The sequence below is a fragment of the Tamandua tetradactyla genome, chromosome 1, assembly GCF_023851605.1.
Source record: "Tamandua tetradactyla isolate mTamTet1 chromosome 1, mTamTet1.pri, whole genome shotgun sequence".
Lineage (NCBI taxonomy): Eukaryota > Metazoa > Chordata > Mammalia > Pilosa > Myrmecophagidae > Tamandua > Tamandua tetradactyla.
This window is the reverse complement of record NC_135327.1, coordinates 18,751,110-18,772,045: the sequence shown is the minus strand read 5'-3', so window position 1 is coordinate 18,772,045 and position 20,936 is coordinate 18,751,110. Positions and strand designations below refer to the sequence as shown.

Here is a 20,936-nt window from a genome sequence, read left to right as displayed (position 1 = left end):
CCTTGTTGAGTTTTAGTTTCAAGGTTATGCTAGTCTTATAAATGTTTGTTTAGATTTATCAACACACTTCAATGATTTTCTTTCCTCCATTGCTCCTTGCATTCTTGGTTCCTTCTTGGTTCCTTTTAATTCTTGTTTGAATGGATCCTTTAATACTTTCAGCCAGAGTATATTGGTGGTAAGTGTTCTAAGTCTTTGTTAGTCTTAACATTTCTTTATTTTGCTTTTACTCCTAAATTATAATTTGGCTAGATCCAACTGGTATAAACCCTGTAGATTACATGAATTTTGAACCAATTGTTATGTTAATTCCTCAGTTCAGTTCTCCTGAACTACATAAGTGATGTGAGTGAACCACATGCCTGGTGTGCTGACTTGAAACTGTTATGTATGCCAGAAAAACCATGTGGGTTTTTTTTGGGGGGGTGCATGGTCCAGGAATCAAACCCAGGTCTTCCACATGGAAGGCAAGCATTCTACCACTGAACCACCTGTGCACCCTCAAAGCCATGTTCTTTAATCCAATTTGCAAGTGCAGATCTTTTGATTAGGTTGTTTCCACAGAGATGTGATCTACCCAGAAATGTAGGTCTCACTCTTTTTGCTGGAGTCCTCTGTGAAGAGAAAGAAAAGCAGAAAACAAAGAGAAAGCAGAGAGCTGACACAGAGAGCAGAGAGATGAAACCAAGTGACAGGTGCGTAAAGAGAGAAAATGCCCCTGGAGAAGCAAAGAGAAGACCCACAGACACTTGGAGATAGAAAATGTCCTGGGAGTTGCTAAGCTAAGAGATGAAATCCAGAGTTTGCCCTGGAGAATCTAAGAGAGGATCTACAGACCCTTAGAGGAAAAAATACCCTAGGACAGACCAGAAGGACCTACAGGAGCTGGGAAAGCCATTTTGAAGTAAACCCAGGACAGAAGTGCCAGCAGATGTCACCATGTACCTTCCCATTTGACAGACCCTGGGCACAATCGGCCTTTCTTGAGTGAAGTTATCCTCTTGTCGATGCCTTAACTTGGACATTTTCATGGCCTTAGAACTATAACTTTGTAACCTAACAAATCCCCCTTGTAAAAGTAATCTATTTCTGGTATAATGTATTCTAGCAGCATTAGCAAACCAAAACACTCAGTTTAGAGAAGGCATCCAGTTCTAGTTTCCCTCCAGTGTCTATTTTCTACCCACAGACCTAAGTAATGAGGCATAATTTCCTTGTGAACCTAAAGTATCAGAAATAAAGAGCCAGGGTGCAGCCATTTTGGAAAACACTTTGACAGCTCCTCAAAATGTTAAATATAGAGACATAAAATGACCCAGCAATTTCATGCCTAGTGAAAATGCATATCCACACAAAAACTTGTACATGAATGTTCATAGCAGCATTATTCATAATAGCCAAAAAGTGGAAACAAGCCAAATGTCCATCAAGTGATGAATGGATAAACAAAATGTGGTATATCCATACAATGGAATACTGTTTGGCAATAAGAAGGTGAGACTGAAAGTAAAATAGTGGTTGTCCAGGGTTGAGGGGTGAGAGAAAGCATAGGAGGAATGGAGAATGACTGCCAATAGGCATGAAATTTCTTCGGGGAGTTAAGAATATGTCCTAAAGTTAGATTATGGAGGTGGTTGCACACTGTGAATATACCAAAAATCATTGAATTGCACACTTTAAGCTTGTGAACTTTATCATATGTAAATTATATCTCAACAAAGCTGCAAAAAGAAATAAAGAGCTAGAGCAAGGGTCAGCAAGTTTTTCTCTAAAGAGCCAGAGAGTAAATATTTTAGGCTGTATGAGCCATGTGGTCTCTGTTGCAATTACTCAACTCTGTCTTTTAACATGAAAGCAGCCATAGACAATACACAAATTAATGTGCATGGCTGTATTCCAATGAAATTTTATTTACAAAAAACAAATGGGGACCAGATGTGTCTTGTGGACAGTAATTTGCTAACACTTGAGCGAGAGTGGTAAAGGAGAGCCACAGGAAACATTGGAACCAGTTGTAAGCCATAGTCTGGAATTTCAGCAACTGCATTGCAGGAGCTATCCACCTTCAACTTTGGCTTCAACTTTTTCATCTCTCTGCTACCTGATTCTAGCACCTGGGGATTTCCTTTTCTTATTTAGAAATCAACCTTGTATTAAATGTATAGTTTGTATTTATTTCTATTTGTTTGGCAAGGGCAAGGGGACTTCCAGCTTTAGATTGCTGTTTGGGTTTGTAAGCAACCAGAATGCGAGAATGCGATATACCAAAAATGGAATGGCTTTTAAAAACGGAATTTAGGGCGGGCCATGGTGGCTCAGCAGGCAGAGTTCCTGCTTGCCATGTCGGAGACCTGGGTTCGATTCCCAGTGTCTGCCCCTGAAAAAAAAAAAAAGGGAATTTAGTAAGTTACAAGTTTATAGTTCTAAGAAGTGAAAGTGTCCACATTAAGGCACCAGCAAGAGGTTACCTTCACTCAAGAAAGGCCAATGGATCTGGAACACCTCAGGCATCTCTGGTCCCTTGCTTCTGGGCTCTGTTGCTTTCAGCCTGTTTCTGTGGGTGTTCCTCACTTTGCTTCTCTGGGGCAGGCTTTCATCTCTGGCTTTCCTTAGCTCTCTCCAGGTTCTGGCTTGCTTAACATCTCAGAGTGATGTCTGCTGGGTTCCAAGTATCTTCAAACATCCATGCCTCTGTTCTCCAAGCGTCTATATCAGCTCTCTCTGTTGACTGTGAGGCTTCTGTTGCTTCTCAGATTTCTCCAAAATGTTTCCCCTTTGAAAGACTGTAGTAAACTAATCAAGACCCACCTGGAATGGGTCTCCATCTAATCCAAAGGTCACACCCACAAAGGGGCATGTCACATCCCCTGGAGGTGATCTAATCAAAAGGTCTCCATCTAATCAAAAGGTCACACCCACAGTTGAGTGTGTCACATCTCCTGGAGATGATTGAAATCAAAAGTTACATTATTGAATTAGGATTAAAAGAAACAGCTGCCTTCACAAGATTGGATCAGGATTCAAACATAGGTTGCTGGGGATTCCCTGGAAGACAGGGAAAAAAGAGGGGTGCCACACAGGATGAAGAAAAATAAGATGCAGTAGAAAAGTGGGGTCAGGGGACTCAAGTCTTTGTTGAGGCAAGAGCCATGAATAGCCTCAGCATAACATATTTATCTCTGGTTCAACAGAAAGTAAAATTATATTTTAATTAAGAATTCTCTGAGTTGTTTTTGCATACTGCATAGGTAAGTGCTTAAAGTTTAGACCAAGTTCTCATAACACAAAAGTATCTTAAGAAACATCTTATTGGGAACTGCAGGGACAAAGTTTCAGACTGACGTAGCCTTCCTCAAGAACCTCGCCTCAGTGGTCTGCTCACTGGGCTAACAAGCACGGCATGTCAATGCTTTGAGTTCTTGATTCATAGCCAACTTACTGAGTCTCCACCACTAGCCTCCAACAGTTCCCCCTTTTTGTTTTCTTAAAGCAAACATAACAGCAGTTAATACAGCTGTTTTCATTTTGATGTTGGTATATGGCTCTCCAGACTATATAAAATAACGCAAAACAAATTAGTATCAAAACAATGGATCCTAATGAAGATCTTCCAATTAATTTAATCCAAGATAATGGGTTAAGCTTTTCTAAGCCATCTGCAATAGATGCTACAACTTCTGTTCCTTTTGTAAGTTGAGGAACTGTGTTTTTCATGTTTATAACCTGCATCTCCAACTTATGATATCAAGAGTTAAATTACCTCTATGACCTAGAAGATGTCGCTTGACTTTATCTCACTGAATTTCAGATTGATTATAGGCACAAGCAGTAACACAGAAAGATGTGATATTCCAATCACAAAGCAAATGCATTCGTAATTTTATTGAATGCAATTGATCTCCTAAATAAACCATAGTGTGTTCTAAACTGTTTAATCTTTCATTAATTTCCTGATCAATCTTGACTCACTGTTCCCATGTTTTACCAGAATTAGAATGCCTTTTTTGTACAAAATGAACTGTCTGAATTTCTTGATGCAAAGCTACTCCAGCCACTGCGGCTGGACCAATGCAATAATACCTAAAATTACCATGATCAGAGTTCCAATAAATCTTTTTGTTCTTTTAAGAATTTGTTGTAATACATGCCAAAAAATATGCATATCAGGGGAAGATTCCCAAGGCCTAGTATGATTAACGGGAATCCAAATTCCTAGCCTTCTTCACAGAATCATAAAAGTGCCATAAAAGTTTACAGTAGAACTTAAACAAGTATATAATTTACAATCAGTGCAACATATTCCTTGATTAGAAGTATTTATAATTATAAGTCCTGCTAAGATCACATATGGACTAATAACACAAGCCTTTACATAGGTGCTAGTTTGTTTAGCTGGTCCCAGAGTAGTACTAAAAAATGTTTGATTACTCTTCCAAATACTAACTTTTCTCAAAGCTAATAGTAATTTCCAAAGATATCCTTGTTTTGAACCTCCCTTTTTACTAATGCTAGGAGCTAACATCCGTTCATGTGGTCTTGTATCTAGATTACCCTTTAGTGTTAATGTTGGATTTTGACATATAGGTGATGGTACAGGCCCCAGGGTCCATCCCCAAACACTTCCATAGGGAGTATTAACAAGCAATGAATTCCCTTCACTATTACATTCAGTCTGACAGCCAAAATGAATTGACCAACAATCAGTGGCTCCCTTTGCACTAGAACTATTCTTGAACTGAAATCCTATTCCTGAAATAGCATGTAAAGGAAAATTATGGTTATAATCTGTATGTTGATATCCCATCCAAACTTTATATTTGACATATGGCAAACATACAGAGTTCTTCTCAGCTGACACTGACGTACATATAGGAACCCCTTCATAAGCCATATGAGAAGCCTTATAGAGTAAACCCTCTTCATTAGGAAAAGTCGAAGTTGGTGATCTTCAGGTCCCGGCATGTGAGTGGAATTTTTAATATATGCAGGAACAAAAGAATCATCCCAAGTAACAGGTCTTAACAGTGGTGGGTTAGGAATATAAGCCCAATATGTATAATTTGCAGAAACTGTGCAAACATTCAATAACAGAATCGATATAAATACTGTTTTCCTAAAACTTACAGCATAATTCACAATGGAAAGCATAGCTATTAACATATTTTTTTGGATTTTGAGATAAGTCTTTCACAGTCACTAATTGATCAGCTTCTTGAGCTAATTTCTTAAATTGTCCCCAAGTTGGTGGACGGGTTCCGGTAGTGCTTGCCAAAGGACCTCTTTTATGTTTTAAGTTCATTCACTTCATTCTGAACATCAACACTTTCTCCATCACTTTTTCCTCTGTTAACGGTTTCTTGTCTGGGTTTGATGTATCTGACTGGAATTCATTGGAACGGGCTTCCATCACCTGTAGAACACAAGCAAAACCTTTTCCCCAAATTATAACCCATCCTTTATGCCAGGCATTGGTGTCCAAATTCTTCCACCATATAGGTTAATACAGAAATCACGGTCCTTTTTTGCTTCAGTGGACCAGAGCCTTTTTGCTGTCATACAGTTGCCTCCACCTCTAATCGTAAAACAATTTAAAGTTAGCATTATGTTAAAACACAATACTCTTGGAGAGGTATTGCCTCTTCCTCCTTTTTGTTTTTTTAATTGAGTTTCAACACCGGCATAGTATCCAGTGCCCATTATTTGTTCTGCAGTAATCAAAATTGGTGGTTGAGCATTAGCATTTCTAGTAGCTTGTTGATTGGTCTCATCTAGTAAACATACTTTCCATTGCACAAATTGAGACTTTGTTAAAGCAGAGTGAGCCAACATTTCCCAATCCCAGGGAATTAATCTTCCAGATTGAGCAAGTCCTCATAGCAAACTAACTGTCTAAGGGAAAGAAGTCCCATACTGTGCACGAGCAGTTTTTAATTCTTTCAAAACGTTAAAAGAAAAAGAAGTCTGCTCAAAATGTTGGCCTCCCTGAAGAAATTGAGCATTAGGAATAACATGAATAGGAGTAACATGAATGGGAAACATATAAGCCTCAGGGTCTCCTAACTGGGCTTTCCAAATCCCCAAGGAAGTAGTAGGTGGTTAAGGGACAGTGACACAACAGTGAGGTGGGCACTCCACATGCATCTGATCAGAAAATGCAAAAAGTGGAGGAGGTGCAGAAATATTCTGCTGGGTTTCCTAATAGATTCCTTTTTTTGATAATTCAACTGGGGGCAGAAACAGAAACTCTACAGAATGAAAAGAGGTACTTTCATCCCTTTGAGATATTCTTTCTTTCAGGAAGGAGAGCTGTGGTCTCAGTTCTTCTAAATCATCTCCACCCTTGTATTAGTTAGGGTTCTCTAGAGAAACAGAATCAACAGGGAACACTCGCAAATATAATATTTATAAAAGTGTCTCATGTGACCATGGGAACACAGAGTCCAAAATCCTCAAGGCAGGCTTTGAAGCTGACGATTCTGATGGAGGGTCTGGACAAACTCCACAGGAGAGACTCACCAGCTGAGACAGGAAGAGCCCATCTCTTCTGAATCCTCCTTAAAAGACTTCCAGGGATCAGATTAAGCATCACTCATTGCAGAAGACACTCCCCTTTGACTGATTACAAACGTAATCAGCTGTGGATGTAGCTGACATGATCATGATTTAATTCTATGAAATGTCCTCATTGCAACAGACAGGCCAGCACTTGCCCAACCAGACAAGCAGGTACCACCACTTGGCCAGGTTGACACATCAGCCTAACAATGACAGTCCACCTCTTGTCAACCTGGCAGCTATATATACCACCTTAAACCATATGAAATTTCTAAATAAAAAAAGCAATAACACATTTTATATTTCACCTAACAATACTCAACTGTCCTACATATAACTGGAAACACATTAAATCTCTCCAGAATAGGGTGCAAGTCCTTGGGTAATATTCATTCTTAAACTTGATATCTTACAACTTAAATAGTATAACATGAACAAAACAGCATTACAGTTCTCATTTCTATAACTGATCATGTGGTCGAAGTTCATATTTATCACTACCTTCTTCCACTACCCATTCCATGTTCCCTTTACCCTCAGCAACCACTTCAAATGGCCGTGGTTCTTTGCCTGGTGGGGTGACCCAAACCTTCATTCCTGAAGTTTCAGAGCCATTGGTAGTCCTGCCTGGATTGGGTTGTGGCAGTTTTCCATTGATTTTACTCACAGGGCATGGTAGTACTAAAAGACGCCCTAGGGGATCTCCTATATTCCAAGAAAACTCTTTTTTACCCCCATTATGTAGTTGCAGTCCTACTTCCCCCTGATAATCAGGGTCAATCAACCCAGACAATAATATAATCCCCTTGGCTTGTTGATCCAGTGGCATAAGTAGCCCAAAGTGACCAGGTGGTAGTCTTAACTTCCAGTTCAGTGGAGTCATTGTTGTTTCTCCTGGAGGAAGTACTCCCTGTTTTGGAACTAAAACCTGTAGACCAGCAGAGCTCAGGGTTGCAGGGACAGGAAGCAGAAATTTTCCTAGTGGATCATTAGGGGTAATAGAGAGTGGTACCACTGCCATTTCCACCCCTTGGTTCCTGGACCCATGGATCCTGGCTATGGGAGAAACAGCACCATACAGCGGATGCTGATTCACAGCATATGCAGCTTCCTGGAGAACATTACCCCAGCCTTTCAAGGTATTGCCACCTAGTTGGCACCGTAATTGAGTTTTCAAAAGGCCTTTCTACCGTTCTGTCAATCCAGCTGCTTCCGGATGATGGGGAACATGGTATGACCAGAGAATTCAATGAGCATGTGCCCATTCCCACACTTCATTTGCTGTGAAGTGTGTTCCTTGATCAGAAGCAATGCTATGTGGAATACCATGACCATGGATAAGGTATTCTGTAAGCCCACAGATGATAACTTTGGTTGAAGCTTTGCATGCAGGGAAAGCAAAGCCATATCCAGAGTATGTGTCTATTCCAGTTAGAACAAATCACTCCCCCTTCCATGAAGGGAGTGGTCCAATGTAATCAACTTGCCACCATGTAGCTGGTTAGTCACCCCGGGGAATGGTGCCATATCAGGGGCTGAGTGTGGGTCTCTGCTGTTGGAAAATTGGGCACTCAGCAGTGGCTGTAGCCAAGTCAGTCTTGGTGAGTGGAAGTCCATGTTGCCAAGCCCATGCATAACCTCCATCCCTACCATTATGACCACTTTGTTCATGAGCCCCTTGGGCAATGACAGGAGTTGCTGGGGAAAGAAGCTGACTGGTATCCACAGAACGGGTCATCTTATCCACTTGATTATTAAAATCTTCCTCTGCTGAAGTCATTCTCTGGTGTACATTCACATGGGACACAAATATCTTCATGTTTTTAGCCCACTCAGAAAGGTCTATCCACATACTTCTTCCCCAGACCTCTTTGTCACCAATTTTCCAATTATGGTCTTTCCAAGTCCCTGACCATTCAGCCAAACCATTAGCAACAGCCCATGAGTCAGTATACAAACGCATCACTCGCCAGTTTTCCTTCAAGCAAAATGAACAACCAGGTGCACAGCTCGAAGTTCTGCACACTGGGAGGATTTCCCCTCACCACTGTCCTTCAAGAACACCCCAGAAAGAGGTTGTAGTGCTGCAGCTGTCCACTTTCAGGTGGTACCTGCTTATCGTGTTGAACTATCTATAAACCAGGCCTGAATTTTCTTTTCCTCAGTCAATTCCCTATAAGGAACTCTCCAAGAGGCCATAGCTCTGGTCTGGGAAAGAGAAGGTAATGTGGCAGAAGTGGAGACCATGGGCATCTGGGCCACTTCTTCATGTAACTTACTTGTGCCTTCAGGATCTGCTCTGGCCCTATTTCATATATACCATTTCTATTTTACAATAGAGTGCTGCTGAGCACGCCCAACTTTATGGCTTGGTGGGTCAGACAACACCCAGCTCATGATAGACAACTCGGGTCTCATGGTAAGTTGGTGGCCCATGGTTAAGCATTCAGTCTCTTCTAAGGCCCAGTAGCAGGCCAAAAGCTGTTTCTCAAAAGGAGAGTAATTATCTGCAGCAGATGGTAAGGCTTTGATCCAAAATCCTAAGGGTCTGCATTATGATTCTCCTATAGGGGCCTGCCAAAGGCTCCAGACAGCATTTCTATTTGCCACTGACACTTCCATCACCCTTGGACCTGCTGGATCATATGGCCTAAGTGGCAGAGCAGCTTGTACAGCAGCCTGGGCCTGTCACAGAGCCTCCTCTTATTCAGGCCCCCACTCAAAATTAGCAGTCACTCAATAAATGGGCCAAAGGAGCACACCCAAATGAGCAATATGTTGTTGCCAAAATCCAAAAGACCAACTAGGCATTGTGCCTCTCTTTTGGTCATAGGAGGGGCCAGATGCAGCAACTTATCCTTCACCTTAGAAGGGATATCTCGACATGCCTCACACCACCGGCCACCTAGAAATTTCACCGAGGTGGAAGTCCGCTGTATTTTTGTTGGATTTATCTCCCATCCTCTGACACACAAATGCCTTACAAGTAAGTCTAGAGTAATTGCTACTTCTTGCTCACTCGGTCCAATCAACATGATATCATCAATATAATGGACCAGTGTGATGTCTCATGGGAGGGAGAAATGATCAAGATCCCTGTGGACAACATTATAACATAGGGCTGGAAAGTTGATACACCCCTGAGGTAGGACAGTGAAGGTATATTGCTGACCTTGTCAGCTGAAAGCAAACTGTTTCTGATAGTCCTTACTAATAACTACTGAGAAAAAAAGCATTTGCCAGATCAATAGCTGTATACCATGTACCAGGAGATGTATTGATTTGCTCAAGCAATGATACCACTTCTGGAACAGCATCTGCAATTGGAGTTACCACCTGGTTGAGCTTACAATAATCCACCGTCACCCTCCAAGACCCATCTATCTTCTGCACAGGCCAAATAGGAGAGTTGAATGGGGATGTGGTGGGAATCACTACCCCAGCATCCTTCAAGTCCTTAAGAGTGGCAGTAATCTCTACAATCCCTCCAGTAATCTGATATTGCTTCTGATTTACTGTTTTCCTTGGTAGGGGCAGTTCTAGTGGCTTCCAGTTGGCCTTTCCCACCATAATAACCCTCACTGCATGAGTTAGAGAGCCAATATGGGGATTCTGCCAGTTGCTCAGTATGTCTATTCCAATTATACATTCTGGAACTGGGGAAATAAATGCAGAATGTGTCCGGGGGCCCACTGGACCCACTGTGAGATGGACCTGAGCTAAAACTCCATTGATTGCTTGGCATCCATAAGTCCCCACTCTGAGTGGTGGACCAGAGTAATGTTTTGGGCCCCCTGGAATTAATATCATTTCTGAACCAGTGTCTAATGATCCCCGAAATATCTGATCAATTCCTTTTCCCCAATGCACAGTTACCCTGGTAAAAGGCCATTGGTCTCCTTGGGGAAGGCTTGAAGGAAGATTAACAGTATAAATTTGTGGCAGTGTAATAGAGTTCTCCTCCAAAGAGACCTACCCTCCCTTTCATTCAAGGGGCTCTGGGTCTGTAAACTGTTTCAAGTCTGGAAATTGATCAAGAGGCCATGACTCTGTGTTTTTGTAATTCAGGTTAGACATCTGTTCACTTGACCTACAACTTTTTTGTTTACACAGCTTGAACAAGAATTTAGTAGACTGTCCTTCTATTGTATTTCTAGGTACCCCATGATTTACTAGCCAATGCCACAAATCTCTGTGTGTCATATAAAATTGACACCTGCTTTGAGTTTGCTGTCTATTATAACAGCCATGTCTACTCTGTCTTTGGCAATTAAGTGCTGCCCCCTGGCTTCTGCCAACTTGAGATTCTGTCATCCCCATTGTGTTTAAGGATTACAGCTCAGTGACAGCAGTTCCTACAGTAATAATTGACCTACAGAGAGGTGCAACCACAGAGCTCTTCAGGAATGGTGGTGCTAGTCTCACAAATTTATTTCTCATGATTCTGGTAAAAGGTGCATCCTCCAGACATTCCTGGGTGTAAGAGCAGGCTTTGCATGATAAATCCACTCTAATATCTCGCTAAGCCTCTGGATCCCCTCATCTACATTATACCAGGGCAGTTCTGGCATTTCAACCTCAGGTAGTGTTTTTTGATCCATGTTTCAATCAATCATCTTAACAAACTGTTAATACCTTTTCTAACCCCTTGAACTATAACATTGAATGCAGAATCTCTGCTTAGTGAGCCGATATCAACAAATCAGCCTGATCCAGCCTTATATTCCTCCAACCATTTTCTCACACCCTTAAAATCCATTGCCAGACATATTCCCCTGATTTCTGTCTATATGAATTGGAAAACTTACACAGTTCTTTTGGAGTATATAATGTACCTCCTCATGTGTGATACTCTGTGCCTCACTTTTAGGGGCCTGTTGGGACTTTAGTCTAGTTATAGGTCTGGAAGAAATGAGGAGTGGTGGGGGTGGGTCATGAAAAGAATTAGAAATATCTTCCAAGCCATTTGCTTCAGGGCCTTCATTTGGAGGTTCATCTGGTGAAACAGGATTAATCACTCTAGGGCTAATCTCTTCTGGAGGAGGTTGGGTGGCCAACTCCTCAAGGCAGGCTGGAGGTGGGGCAGTTATGTCTTCAGGGCAAATTATTACAGGGATATCTAGAGAAGACTCAGCATGATCTAGGGTTTCAACTGCACCCCCAATGTCATTATCAGTCCATATGTCACCATCCCATTTTTCAGGGTCCCATTCCTTTCCAATCAATGCCTTCACTTTAATGGCAGACACCACGCAAAATAGAGATTTAAGTTCTGCATCTGATTTTCAGAGATCTCAAGTCTACGGCTACAGGAAATAAGATTTTCCTTCAGGACACTCATAGAAACATCTACATCTGTCAGATGGCACTTAAGCTTCTCGTTTGAAGCCTTAAGCCTATCCCTTTCACTCCTTAATGTAACCAGTGTATCTAATAACACCCAACCAACATTTCTATACCTCTTATTTCTACATAGCTCTGTAAAGGTGTCAAAAACATTATCGCAATTAGTCCTAAGAGTCACCCTCAAGAGAACCTCTTTTGTTGCTCAGATGTGGCCTCTCTCTCCAGCCAACACCACAAGCAAATTCACCACCCTCCCCCTGTCTATGTGGGACATGACTCACAGGGGTGTGGTCCTTCCTGGCAATGTGGGACAGAAATCTTAGAATGAGCTGAGACTCAGCATCAAGGGATTGAGAAAAACTCTAGCATGAGCTGAGACCCAGCATCAAAGGATTGAGAAAGTTTTCTCAACCAAAAGGGGGAAGAGTGAAATGAGACAAAGTGTCAATGGCTGAGAGATTCCAAAGAAAGTGGAGAGGTTATCCTGGAGGTTATTCTTATGCATTAAGTGGATATCACCTTGTTATCCAAGATGTAATGGAGAGGCTGGAGGGAACTGGCTGAAAATGTAGAGCTGTGTTCCAGTAGCCATGTTTCTTAATGATGATTGTGTAATGATATAGCTTTTACAATGTGACTGTGTGATTGTAGAAACCTTGTGTCTGACACTCCTTTTATCTACCTTGTCAACAGATGAGTAGAACATATGGAATAAAAGTAAATAAAAGGGGGAACAAATGTTAAAATAAATTTAGTTTGAAATGTTAGTGATCAATGAAAGGGAGGGGTAAGGGTATGGTACGTATAATTTTTTGGGGGGGTTTGTTTTATTTTTCTGTTCTCTTTTTATTTCTTTTTCTGAATTGATGTAAATGTTCTAAGAAATGATCATGATAATGAATATGTAACTATGTGATGATATTGTGAATTACTAATTACATATGTAGAATGGAATGATCATATATTAGGAATGTTTGTGTTTCTTTTTTGTAATTTTTTAATTAATAAAAAAATTAAAGAAACATTATCCCCCAGAGCCTGTCTTCGTACAAGCAAAGCATTAGGAGAATCAAATAGTGATATTTTGACTATCTCTTTTGCCAACTCACTCCACGGATTGGGAGTGTCATTCTGATTATGGAATCAGAGTCCTTAGTGTCTTTGAGTCCAGTCAGAGTAGAAAACCATTCATCACCATTTTTAAGGTTCTGTTTCTTAAGACCCACTCCTGGTACCAAGATGTATTAGTTAGGGTTCTGTAGAGAAACAGAATCAACTGGGAACACTCACAAATATAATATTTATAAAAATGTCTCACATGACTGGGAACATGGAGCCCAAAATCCACAGGGTAGGCTGCGAAGCTGACGGTTCCAATGGAGGGTCTGCACAAACTCCACAGGAGAGACTCACCAGCTGAGACATGAAAAGCCTGTCTCTTCTGAATCCTCCTTAAAAGGCTTCCAGTGATCAGATTAAGCATTACTCATTGCAGAAGACACTCCCCTTTGGCTGATTACAAATGTAATCAGCTGTGGATGCAGCTGACATGATCATGATTTAATTCTATGAAATGTCCTCATCTCAGCAGACAGGCCAGCACTTGCCCAACCAGAGAATCAGGTACCACCACTTGGCCAAATTGACACATGAACCTGACCATGACAATCCTCCTACTCTGAACTTCTGTGTTCAAAAGGCTGCAACATGATAGAAATTAAATTACAGAGGGACCATATAGAAACAGGAATTTTCTCTATTTGCCTGTAAACCTTCTTTAATTCTTTAATGACCTCATGCCATTGTTTCAATTCCAACATCCCTGGTTCAGGCAGCCAATACAATATTTTTGAATAATACTGAATAATTCTTTTTTTGTTTTTGAAACTCACACCCCAATAGCCCGCAAAAGAGTACATAATAGAGTTTCATATTCACTATAAAGTGACTGCTGCTGCCCCATAATAACCCTGATGCACAATTCTCTGAGCACTCACCCTGTGAGTTTGAAATCCGGGCTCTCTCATTCTCTGAGTTCCATGGATGTGAACACCTTCCTCGATGATCTTGAGCCTTTCTCTTCAGGTCCCTGTTCCAGTGCCACTTGCCAGGGATTCCCCAGAGAACAGGACAAGAAGAGGGGTGCTGCACCGTGAAGAAAAATAAGATACAGTAGAAAACTGGGGTCAGGGGACTCAAGTCTTTATTGAGGCAAGAGCCATGAATAGCCTCAGCATAACATACTTATTCTCTAGTTCAACAGAAAGTAAAGTTATATTTTAACTAAGCATTCCCTGAGTTGTTTTGCATACTGCATAGGTAAGTGCTTAAAGTTTAAACCAAGTTCTCATAACACAAAAGTGTCTTAAGAAGCAACTTATTGGGAACTGCAGGGACAAACAGTTTCAGACTCTGACATAGCCTTCCTCAAGAACCTCACCTCAGTGGTCTGCTCACTGGGGTGACAAGCATGGCATGCCAACGCTTTGAATTCTTGAGTCACAGGCCACTTTCTGAGTCTCCACCACCAGCCTCCAACCATAGAAACCTATTCTGGGGTACATAATAGATTCAAACTGGCACAACTGCCATATTAGCCAAAAGTTCGAAACATGCTAGCCCTTGTCTCCCTCTCCAACATCATATCTTATTATTCCTCACCTTTCTCAATAAGTTTTAGCCACACTGGTTTCTTCCCTGACATAGGGCCTTTGTAATATAGCTCTTCCCCTTGCCCCTAGATCTTTACAGGTCTGGCAACTTCTTGATATTCAAGTCAAATACTATTTCTTCATTTAGGCCTTCCCAGACTACTCAATCTAACTGCTCCTATGGCTTATCCCATTACTTTGTTCCATTTCCTTCAACAGAATCATTAGGCAGGTAACTTTGTTTCTGGGCAAGTTCTTGGTAGGTGCTTTTCTTTTGGGATTCTGTTCATGAATAGGCAGTGCCAGCTGGGTCTCCAGCTTCATTACTGTATGTGCTGTCGTTGCCCCTGTCTGCCCATGGCTTATATTTGATCATGGTTCCTATGAGTTGAAAGGTCTTGACTCCCATTTGGTGTCTGGGTTCCCAGTACTTCTTGTTATTATTGTTTTAGATAAATTTCTCCATTTCTGGTCCTTGAACATTTTTCCTGTTCTCAGTTTTATTATCACTATACATTTCTTATATATTATCTATAATTTTATCAGTTTGCAGGAGGAGAGGAGATTGCAGTATGTGCCAAATCCGACAGCTTGACACAGAAGTCATACAAACTCTTTAAAATATAATGAAGCAATGTTCACAGTTTTCATTGATCTTTTTCAACAAGTGACATGATTCCCTAGACCAAAAACATGACTTAGGCCCACTTAGGAAGAACAGTAGGGTGCTCCCCAACCCCTCTCCTAGGGCTCTGGTTGGGGCTCACTAACATAGACAGTCTGCCTTCATGCCCTCATGTCCTATTTTTCCCTTTACTACTTATTGCTGTGTGTTACAGACTGATTGATTGTAAGATATTCCCAGCTGTACTCTACCACTATCTGACCTATCTCCTCCATCCATTTAACTGTGAACATTTGCAGTCCTTCATCTCCACTCTCCACCTCACTGCCCTCCAACACACACACACACACACACACACATACACACACAAGCCCACAATATAACATGATGCCCTGCTTTGATTCCCTTTCTTTTGGGCCTGGGGAGGCAGGAGTTAGGTGGAGTTGGTAGACAAAGTATTAATGACTTGTGCCCAAGTGAAGTGAATGGACCATTTTAATGAGGGGCTATATGTAGTCAGAAGGATTGAGAAAAGAGCAAGAGGAATGTTTTTATAGTTATCCATAGACACTAAAGGATGGGTAGGATTTGGAAAGGCAGAATGAAAGAAAGAGCCTATTTCTAGTGAGAAATCCCCATGTGCAAAGTGCTGAAGGCACTAAGAGCATTTGGGAAATGGGAGGGCACTTGCACTGGAACTAGGCTTTATGTTGGTGTGCAATAGGAGATTTGGCAGAGACAAATGATGAAATTTCCTATCAGATGCCAGAATGAGGCATTTGGATTTGATTAGATAGACCTGGAGTTGGTAAACTATGGCCCACAGGCAGTCCAAATTCAGTCCACTGCCCATTTTTGTAAATAAAGTATTATTGGAACATAGCTATGCCCACTTGTTGACATATTTTAGGTGGCTGCTCTTTGGCTGTGAAGGTAGATACTATATAATCGGCAAAACCTTAACAGAAATAGTTTACTGATCCATGAGATAGCTAGTAAAGATTTGGTGAAAGTGGAATTTTAGAAAGACTTTGATTGTTAGCTAAAACTAAGACTGATCCAAGACTTAGGATGTTTTCAGGATTTTCACACCTAAATGATGAGACTCTTAGATCTAGAAACAAGGAAATATAAAGTCCTCTAAAAAGAAAGAGAATGACAGTTTTAATGGAGGCCATTTTTAAAAATCTGAAACATTTATAGCTTCTTAAATGAAGCTTCAAGGTAGGTTTAGGGAGCTTTAATTGAAATATTTTCCTGGTTCCCAAAGAAGGTGCCTTAAGGGAAAATTTAGGTTAAAATGAATCTCATTGTCTTGCTTAAGCAGCTCTTCTAGTCATCTTTTGTTTTTCCCTGGTGTTCTTTTGTTCCTGAATTCTTCACAGATCAGCTGGGGCCAATTATCTTCCAGGCAATTAAAATTAAAGTTTGTGTTAAGTAGCTCTTTAAGGCAGCTGTTTCTCCTTAATTTGGGGTATTTTTATATGACACTGTTTTCCCTCCTAACTGAAGCTTCCTCATTCTATGGTCCACGTATTTGCAAATTAACATTCCCAGTTTGCAAAGTTTAAACTTTCCTGAGCAGTATCTTCTCCCCTATATTGACAATCCAGGAGCACCCTCTGATTCATTAAAAGTGTTTGCTTTTATATTCATTTTTTATTTCACGATGAACATGCAGCAGAAGAAACAGGTAAGAGTACTATACAGGAAATAAGAAATGTAACAAAGTGGTCCCTCTGAAAAAATTACTTTCACTTATTGAAACTTGTGCCTGAAATCCCCACATTTTCCTAATCAATTAGCAGTTATTGAAGTCTTACTACACGCATGGACAATGAAGGTACAAAGAGGTATAAGACCAGCTTCCTGCTCTCTTATGAGCTTTTTGGTCTCAGGACCACTTTACAACTCCAAAAAACTGATCAAGGACCCCAAAGAGCTTTTGTTTATATGAGTATTATCTATCAATATTTACTATATTGAAATTGAAAACGATAAAATTTAAAAATATTTATTCACTTAAAATAACAGTACTCTGCCTATTATAACTTAACATAAATACCATATTTTTATGAAAACTTTTTAAAAACAAAAAATAATAGTAAGATATATGGCATTGTTTCACATTTCTGCAAATTTCTTTGTCTGGCTTAATAAAAAACAAAAGGTTTCTCATATCTGTGTCTGCATTCAATCTGTTGTGTTGTCACATGTCATATAGTTTCCAGAAAATTCCACCTATGAGTGAATCAGAGTGAAAAAGGCAAATATTTTTGTATTATTATAAAAGTAGTTTTGGCCTCATGTACCCTCTGAAGGAGTCTCAGAAAACCCCCAGGGGGTCTCTAGACTGCACTTGGAGAACCCCTGTTCTAGAATGAGGAAAAGAATCTACATATGAAACAGAAAATGACAAAATAGGCAGCACCTTCCAAGTGAAAAAGGAAAGGGTTGTAATATGGGACAAGGAAAGGTCCCATACTACAGCACAGGGAAGGAGGGAAGATTTGAGCTTGGCTTTGAAATCACAGGGGCTAAGATGTGTAGAGATCTTAGAAGAGGGCCTTCCAAAAGAGTAATTGAATAAAGGTGCTCAGCAGAAATAGCAGCCATATTCAGAGGACAGTAAAGGAACCAATCAGTTGAAGTGGAAGATTTGTGTGTCAATAAGTGACAGTATTTTAGTTTCCTAAGTCTGCTCCAGCAAATACCATGATATGGTTTGGTTTAAACAATGGGAATTTATTTGCTTATGGTTAGAGTCCAGGAAAATATCCAAACCAAGGTATCATCAAGCTCATGCTTTCTTCATGAATACTGGCTGCTGGCAATCCTTGGCTCTTCTGCCACAGGGCAAGGCACATAGAGGTGCCTGCTGGTCTTTCCCATCTCTTCTGTGTTTCATTGTTTTTACTTTTTGCTCCCATGTCTTCTCTCTCTCTGTGTGTGTCTTTTTCTTTCTATCTCTAGTTCTCATCTCTACTTCTCTTTCTCTTTCTCTCCCTCTCTCTTTTCCTCTACCTCTTCCTCTACCTCTACCTCTCTTCATTCTCTTTATAAAGGACTCCAGTAATAGTCCTGTAATAGGATCAAATTCCATTCTGAATGAGAAGGGTCACACCTTAAAGTAGCCTCATCAAAAGATCCTATTTATAAGGGAGTGGATTAGATTTAAGAATGTGTTTTTATGGGGGTACATACAACTTCAAACCATCATATACAGTTTGAAAATTTTTAAGCAAAAAAGCTTTTAGTTCAGAGAATCAGATCTCAAAGAGAGCAAGAATTCATCTTTCATTCAGACATCACATACCCTTCCCTTAGTAGAAGGGAAGAGGTCTGGATAGACAGGAATAAAATCCACTACAATATACGTAGAGCAGTAATAGAAGATGGTGTCAGAAAAAGAGGGCTAGCCTATAAAAGACCTCAAATGTTGTACTAAAGAGTGTGGATTTTGTCCTATGAGCTATAGGAAGCCACTGAGAATTTTGATGAGAGGAAGAATATGATCCTCGAACTTAGACAATCCTTGTCACTTTCTTCAGAGAGGGGACCCTATCTCATTTTTGTATCCTCTTGTATTAGGGTTCTCTAGAGAAACAGAATCAACAGGGAACACTTGCAAATATAAAATTTATGAAAGTGTCTCACGTGACCGTAGGAACGCAGAGTCCAAAATCCACAGGGCAGGCTGCGAAGCCAATGACTCCAATGGATGGCCTGGACGAACTCCACAGGAGAGGCTCACCAGCCAAAGCAGGAATGCAACCTGTCTCCTCTGAGTCCTCCTTAAAAGGCTTCCCATGATTGGATTTAGCATCACTAATTGCAGAAGACACTCCCCTTTGGCTGATTACAAATGGAATCAGCTGTGGATGTAGCTGACGTGATCATGACCTAATCCTATGAAATGTCCTCATTGCAACAGACAGGCCAGCACTTGCCCAATCAGATGAACAGGTACCACAACTTGGCCAAGTTGACACCTGTCCCTAACCATCACAGTCCACCCCTTGTCAACTTGGCATATATATATATATATATATATATATATATATCACCTTCGACCATACTTAATTTCCAAATGAAAACAAATAAGCACACATTTTTTCTTTTACCTGACAATACTCAACTGTCCTGCATATAACTGGAAACACATTAAATCTCTCCAGAATAGGGTGCAAATCCTTGGGCAACATTCATTCTTAAACTTGATATCTTACAACTTAAATAGTATAACACAAACAAAACAGCATTACAGTCCTCGTTTCTGTAACTGATCACGTGGTCGAAGTTCATATTTATCACTACCTTCTTCCACTACCCATTCCATGTTCCCTTTCCCCTCAGCAAGCACTTCAGCTGGCCGTGGTTCTTTGCCTGGTGGGGTGACCCAAACCTTCATTCCTGAAGTCTCAGAGCCATTAGTGGTCCTGCCTGGATTGTGTTGTTGCAGTTTTCCATTGATTTTAATCACAGGGCATGGCAGTACTAATAGACGCTCCAGGGGATCTCCTATATTCCAAGAAAACTCTTCTTTACCTCCATTATGTAGTTGCAGTCCTACTTCCTTCTGATAGTCAGGGTCAATTACACCAGACAATAATGTAATCCCCTTCTTGGTGTGTTGATCCAGAGGCATAAGTAGCCCAAAGTGGCCAGGTGGCAATCTTAACTTCCAGTTCAGTGGTATCACTGTTGTTTCTCCTGGAGAAAGCACACCCTGTTTTGGAACTAAAACCTGTAGACCAGCAGAACTCAGGGTAGCAGGGACAGGAAGCAAAAATTTTCCTAGTGGATCACTAGGAGTAATAGTGAGTGGCACCACACCCATTTCCACCCCTTGGTTCCTGGACCCATGGATCCTGGCTATGGGAGAAACAGCACCATACAGCGGACGCTGATTCAGAGCATACACAGCTTCCTGGAGAACATTACCCCAGCCTTTCAAGTTTTTGCCACCTAGTTGGCACCGTAATTGAGTTTTCAAAAGGCCATTCCACCGTTCTATCAATCCAGCTGCTTCTGGATGATGGGGAACATGGTAAGACCAGAGAATTCCATGAGCATGTGCCCATTCCCGCACTTCATTTGCTGTGAAGTGTGTTCCTTGATCCGAAGCAATGCTATGTGGAATACCATGACGATGGATAAGGCATTCTGTAAGCCCACGGATAGTAGTTTTGGCAGAAGCATTGCATGCAGGGAAAGCAAACCCATATCCAGAGTATGTGTCTATTCCAGTTAGAACAAATCGCTGCCCCTTCCATGAAGGGAGTGGTCCAATGTAATCAACCTGCCACCATGTAGCTGGCTGGTCACCTCGGGGAATGGTGCCATATCGGGGGCTGAGTGTGGGTCTCTGCTACTGGCAGATTGGGCACTCAGCAGTGGCTGTAGCCAGGTCAGCCTTGGTGAGTGGAAGCCCATGTTGCTGAGCCCATGCATAACCTCCATCCCTACCACCATGACCACTTTGTTCATGAGCCCATTGGGCAATAACAGGAGTTGCTGGGGAAAGAGGCTGACTGGTATCCATAGAACGGGTCATCTTATCCACTTGATTATTAAAATCTTCCTCTGCTGAAGTTACCCTCTGGTGTGCATTCACATGGGACACAAATATCTTCATGTTTTTAGCCCACTCAGAAAGGTCTATCCACATACTTCTTCCCCAGACCTCTTTGTCACCAATTTTCCAATTATGGTCTTTCCAAGTCCCTGACCATCCAGCCAAACCATTAGCAACAGCC

General features: G+C 41.1%; 1 long non-coding RNA gene across 14 annotated transcripts in view; it reads left to right on the top strand.

Moving 5' to 3' along the window:
• The window catches only part of LOC143642507 (uncharacterized), a 145,466-nt gene that overhangs the window by 73,070 nt on the left and 51,460 nt on the right, over window positions 1-20,936 (top strand). The window contains exon 4 of one of the 14 annotated variants that reach the window (XR_013155710.1): window positions 9,389-9,541. The exons of 12 other annotated variants lie outside the window; for them this stretch is intronic. This is a non-coding gene — a long non-coding RNA (uncharacterized LOC143642507). Of the gene's footprint in view, window positions 1-8,894; window positions 9,031-9,388; window positions 9,542-20,936 lie in introns of those variants that run through there. One more of the 14 variants, XR_013155729.1, reaches the window with a different exon arrangement.